This window comes from Mastomys coucha, unplaced genomic scaffold (genome assembly GCF_008632895.1).
Source record: "Mastomys coucha isolate ucsf_1 unplaced genomic scaffold, UCSF_Mcou_1 pScaffold15, whole genome shotgun sequence".
In the NCBI taxonomy this organism is placed as follows: domain Eukaryota; kingdom Metazoa; phylum Chordata; class Mammalia; order Rodentia; family Muridae; genus Mastomys; species Mastomys coucha.
In genome coordinates, this window is record NW_022196897.1 from 13,764,528 (window position 1) to 13,770,201 (window position 5,674).

Sequence of the window (5,674 nt, forward strand, 5' to 3'; positions counted from 1 at the left end):
CAGAAATCCACCTGCCTCTGCCTCCCAAGTGCTGGGATTAAAGGCGTGTGCCACCACTGCCCAGCTTTCCCATTTTCTACTCTCTTCATTTCAGGACCAGGACTGGCCACTCAACCTCTATTTTCTTAAAAGCTTTCCCCCGCCTTTTTTTTATTTAAGAAAAAAAAAATCCAATTATAGCACAAATCTCTCAGCAGGGGTCAGTGTGGAATAAGAATAGCCAAAGTTAATGGACATGACACAGGCAAGATAAATGCCTGAAGGGTTTCAAAAGTTGTATGATGCAGATTTCATTAACATTTTAATTGTAATGTATCTTTTTAATCTTCTCTCACCCTAATGGCTTTATATTTAAAAAAAAAAAGGAAAGAAAGAAAAAAACTGCTGACAACAACAAAAAGTATCAATATACAAAACTTAACAAAGGCGCTTAGCAGCACAATAGTAACTAGATTAAATGAGCAAAAACTGTGTTAACATTGTGATTTTTAAAAGCAGAGTCAAGAGTGCAGCAACAGTGGTAGAGGAGGCAGGCCAAGGACAAAGCCCCAGGGTTCCAGTGGGGAGGGAACCAACTCCCCATACACAGGTAGCTGCCCCCATCCCCCACCACCAACACTAGCAACACTAGCAAGAGGACAGAACGAGAGACTCCAGAAACATCAGAGGCTGAGGCAAGCAAGCCCCTCTCTCCCAAATAGGGTTGTGAGTGAGAACATACACTCAGAGCCCCCATAAAAGGGGCTTCAGCACGTCGTGTTGGAAAGAATCCCACCAGGGACTGCAAACCACTTTTGACTATGGACATATTACTACCTCTGACTTTCAAAAAATGGAAGTTTTCAAAGTATTCTTGGATCTAACCACAGAAGAATTGGGACATTTTATTTTCAATCAACAAACACTCCTTGGGGGCTGGCTTTGCTGGACCCAATGTACTTTACCCTATATCCTCCTGCGGCAATCCCTCTCCACTGGAATGCCAGGGGGCACTGGCTACCCCAGGATCAGACAGCTCACAGGCCTGACTCCTTGCTCACCCCCAGTGACTATATATGGGCACTTTCAGGCCCCAAGTTGTTCCCGCCCCACCCTCCCCTGCCTGCTTCCCAGACACCAGCAAGGGGAGGGCCTGGAGCTGGAGGCCCATCTGTGGCTGGATGCCCTCCTGGATGCCAGGCCTGGTGTAGGGAGGAGGGGCATGATTCCTAAGAGCCCCAGCCAGCCCTTCCCCAGGGACCTGGAAACAACTCCAGAGAAAAAGTCTCCTTCTCCCTGAGACTGAACCAGCCTCCCCTTAAAGGGCCAGCAACATCATCCCAAGGGCAGCAGGCCAGGCAGAGCCAGCTTGGAGACCTAGCGTGGATCCCAGAGAGGGAGGGTCACACAACCCGGGGAGGGGGCAAAATCTCCAGTAATCTGGCCTCAGATTCCTAACTCGGCAGCTTCCCAGAACCCAGGCCTGGCACTGCAGACTCCGGAGCAGGCAGATCCTGGGTCAGAGTCCATTCTCTGCAATGGTAAGAGACAGCATGAGCTCCAAATTGAGGACACAGGCCTGTAGTCTGGGAAAACCAGACACACAGGTCTCTGCTTCTAAAACTCCAACTTCCAATGTCAAAGACAGGCCTGGCCACCTGCAGCAGAGAGCAGCCTGGCTCTAGGAAGTGCAGGTGATGCCAACAGGAGGCAGCCTAAGAAAGAGTGCGAATCTGCTAAAACAGCAACAGAGGCTGCCAGGATCCTTGCACTGGAGAGCAGGCCAGAGAAGCCACTTCGGGCTGGCCGGATCACGTGCAGCTTCTCCAACAGTAGGGGCCCAGCCAGGGGTGGGGGTGGGAATGGTTTAAGGCTGAAAGGAAAAACAAACAAAAACCAAGAGGAGGCAATGGTGGGCAAGGCTATATGAGCAGGGCGGCCCACAAACATAGAGATTATGTTAGATGCTAACTAAGCTTCTCTGACTACCTCATGGTAGCTCAGGGCCAGGCTGCTCATAGTGCCCAAGTACAGCCGTACTTGCCAAGTCAGTCCTAAACTCCTTCATGACCTGGTTACACTCGGGCAAAGCAGACATTACACACTCCCCCACTGGCCAGGTGCAGGAAGCCTACATCTGCCAGGAACGCCTAAAGCCCAACATCCGGGGGGCTGGTAGTAACTGCCCCTTGCATTGAGGAAGTGTCGCTTGCATTACCACATGGCTCTGCTCCCTTCTTCAAAAGGCCAGACCTGGAGTAGGGTGTAAGGACACATACTTGTAATCCCAGATCTTAGAAGGCTGCAGGATCAGGGGTTCAAGGTCATCCTCAGCTACATACTGAGTTAAAGGCCAGCCTGAACTACATAAGATTCTGTCTCCAAAAAAAAAAAAAAAAAATGCAAAGCAAAAACAGGTCCTGAGTGTCAATTTAAGAATTTATGGTGTATTACTGATGATTCACTTGAATTAAATATATATATACATATATGCATATGCATATATATATATATATCAGAAAAAAAAAGTCTTAAAGTCCACACAGGTTTCCTCAGATGAGGGTGACTCCTAGGATCACCATAGGTACCCGCATCCAACTCCATTCCAACCAGCCATGACTCTTCAGAGCTAGAAGGCAGCCTATCACCCTGAGAAGGAGGCCCAGCAGGAGACTAGCGTGGGCCAGACACCCTTAAGCAGCAGACAGTAAGGCAAGGGTGGGTACCTGAAGGACAGCAGCACATACTGGGACAGGGGGTGTAGATAGAAGTCACTTTCTCTGATCCTCACACTGAGGGTTTGTGGCTTTGTGGCAGAGGAAGGTAAGGGACTGAGGTCTGACAGTGGTTCGTGGTCACTGAACCAACACACAGCACACACCCTTGGCAGCCTGGGAGGCCTGGCGGGTCATCTCACCCCTACACTCAAAGTGACTTCAACCACTGTAAGCTGTCCAGAGAACTCCTTAGAAGTCACCAGGTGGGAGGAGAAGAGCTCAGAAGATAGATGGGGTGACTTCATAGGCTATGACATACATGTCTGGGGCAATGAGTACAGAAAACACAGACAGCCAGGGTTGGCAGCCACTGGGTACCATGCACTTTCTAGAATCAAGGGTGTCAGAGGCAGAGACTCACATTCTGTTAAGGCAACCACAGCTCTCAGTTTCTGCCCCATCAGTGGTGGACACCTATACCAAGACCTGCCTAGACCGAAGAGATCACATTGGCCACCATGAAAATTAGGCAGAAAGGACCTCTGTGGCAAACAGGGCTCTGTGGCACCCCAGCTCACCCCCTGAAACCATCTTCTGATAGGACAGTGAAGGTTCAAGAACTAGTCTGGAAAAAGAGGTCTGGTAAGTAAGGTTGTCAAATTCACGCACAAGCCCTCTCCCAGGAAGCGTAGCTCTGGGCACCCACACATAATGCCGACAGTCCATAATGCCGACCGAATGCCGACAGTCCACAATGCAGACCGATAGTGGATGTGAGCAGCTCAGAAGCAGCCTGGCGCTCAACTCTTGCAGCACAAGCGTTTCTCTCTGATAGTGTTTCCCAGCATTCTAAATGGCTTCCAGCTCCCGGAATCAGCAAGGTTCAGATGCCAGGGTGCACAGCCTTCACCCAGCACCATCCTGCCATGGGCATGACTGCTGAGGAAAGATCCGGGCCACTGTAAAGTGACAAGAGATACCTTGTTCTATTTGTACTAATTCCAACAGACTGGCCCTAAGGAACGGGGGGTGGGGGGGGTGGGGGGGGCCAACTGCCCTGGGTTTCACCCAGTGATTAAGTGTCACAGAGCATCCTTGAAGGAATAAAGAGTGAAGGACACTGGTGGAAGAGTGGGTGACTCCATGGGCCTGGAGAAGATTGTTGGAGGGTGAGACAGGAATGCTGGCTGTCCAACCCATAGCTGAACACGCTTTGTCCCCTCAACTGTGAAATTAAAAGTCACAGACAACCCTCCCAGGACACCATATTTAAAGACCACACAGAGTGCAGAGCCCCATGGAACATCCTGCCCTCGTCCTTCGTCAAAATGGAAACAGAAGGGAATAGCAGTCAAGAATTTGTAGAAGGAAGAGAACAGAAAAGGGAACCCGAGACAGAAGAGCAGGACCAGAGGGCTGCACCAGAGATGACATGAACATGCACACATGAATGTGCACATAAACTGCTCGGAAGGAAGGCTTTACTGGACCAAGAACCTAGACTGATCAGCCAGGACTATGGTCTAGCCCACTCCATCCCTAGACAGGTTCAGCTGCAACGCTCCCCTGAACTACACCTGAAAGCTAGTATAGAGGGCCCAACAAACATCTCTATCTGGAATCTCCAAGGAGAGGGAGTAGAGTACAGTGGATATTGCCGGTGAGATCAGCTCCAGGGAGCAGAATGGGGGAGCCCCGCAAATCCTAGGGTCCAAGAAGCACCAGGAGGATATCAGCAGTAAGCAGCGCAGAACAGATCCGCCCATGAAATGAACCCAGAGAAAGGGTGAGGCGACCCCACACACTCCCGTAACATATGCACAGGAGAAGCGGGATCCGAGTCCCAGCCTCGGGCGAAAAGCCACGGAGATGGCCAATCTCACCTCTCCCAGCCCACACACCCTTGAATTTTCTTGAAGAAGAGTCCGGAGACCTGAATAACTTTGCGGAGATGCAAAAACAGGGACAAGCCAAAAGCCCCCTCCCACTGCAGCGAAACCCAGTGTCTCCCAAAGTTGGAGTTGGCCCCGGAGAGAAAGGGAGGCAGTGACGACCCTTGGCACCAACCGGCCCACCTAGCAAAGGAAGACGGACGCGGGCCAAATCTGATGCGCAGACGCGCTGCCTCTGACCTGACCGGCCAGGAGGGGTGTGTCCCCTGAGCCCTGGCCAGAGGCCAGTGTCATCGGGGCTTCCCCTCCCGTGCGGGACGAACCCGGGATCTCTCGTGGCCAGAGGACCCCAACGGGAAAGGAAGGCAATAGCGCGCCTGGAGTGCCAGCTTTGGCCGGGCCAGGGCCGGGCTCTGGGCCGGGACACCTCGGCGAGCCGGCCTCTCCGCCCCGGGGCCAGCGCGCAGCTCCAGCGCGGCCGGCGACCTAGTCGGCCGCGCCCCGGGCGCGCGGTGGGCACTGCGGCAGGCGGCGGGTGCGCAAGTTGGGCGGCCGCGCCGCGGAGTTTGCGGGAAGTGCGGGCGGGACGACTGGCCCGCGGCGGAAACGGCGCGACGCGCGCCAAGTTGGCCGTACCTGCGGGCACCCGGCCCAGTCCGGCCTGGGCAGCTGCGGCGCCGCCCGCGGCAGGAAGTGCTCCGGCGTCCCCGAGCTCCGGCGCCCGCGGACTTTCTCCGACCTCGCCCAGCACCGGCGGCCGCACCGCGGCGGGGGCGGGGCGCGGGGGAGGCGCCCGCGGGCTGTTTAAAGGGACAGAGCGCCGACCGCGCGCGCGCGCGCACTCGTCGCCAGGTGGGCGCGGGAGAGGAAAGCATAGAGGGGTCTGGTGGGAGGTCCCGAGAGTTGCTGCGCTGTGCCTTCCGAGCGCTTAGCGTCCGAGTCTGCACTGGGCACCGAAGGTGATGGGATCAGAGACCGAACAGGGGTAGGACCTGGGGCACGGAGTCCCAACCTCTTAATTCCCCGGGACCGCGCTTGCATCCACCAGCTTTGGATGGCAAATCGCGTGACTGAGCAGCCTTGGAG

The 5,674-nt window shown here is 54.2% G+C and overlaps 1 protein-coding gene across 5 annotated transcripts in view; it reads right to left on the minus strand.

The window, feature by feature from the left end:
• The window catches only part of Nacc2 (NACC family member 2), a 67,673-nt gene extending 62,304 nt beyond the window's left edge, over positions 1-5,369 (minus strand). For 4 of the 5 annotated variants that reach the window (XM_031369398.1, XM_031369392.1, XM_031369397.1 and 1 more), the window contains exon 1: positions 5,225-5,369. The gene's annotated coding sequence lies outside the window, so the exon portion shown is untranslated. Of the gene's footprint in view, positions 1-944; positions 1,027-5,224 lie in introns of those variants that run through there. The other variant, XM_031369396.1, reaches the window with a different exon arrangement.
• Between the last annotated feature and the right edge of the window lie 305 nt (positions 5,370-5,674).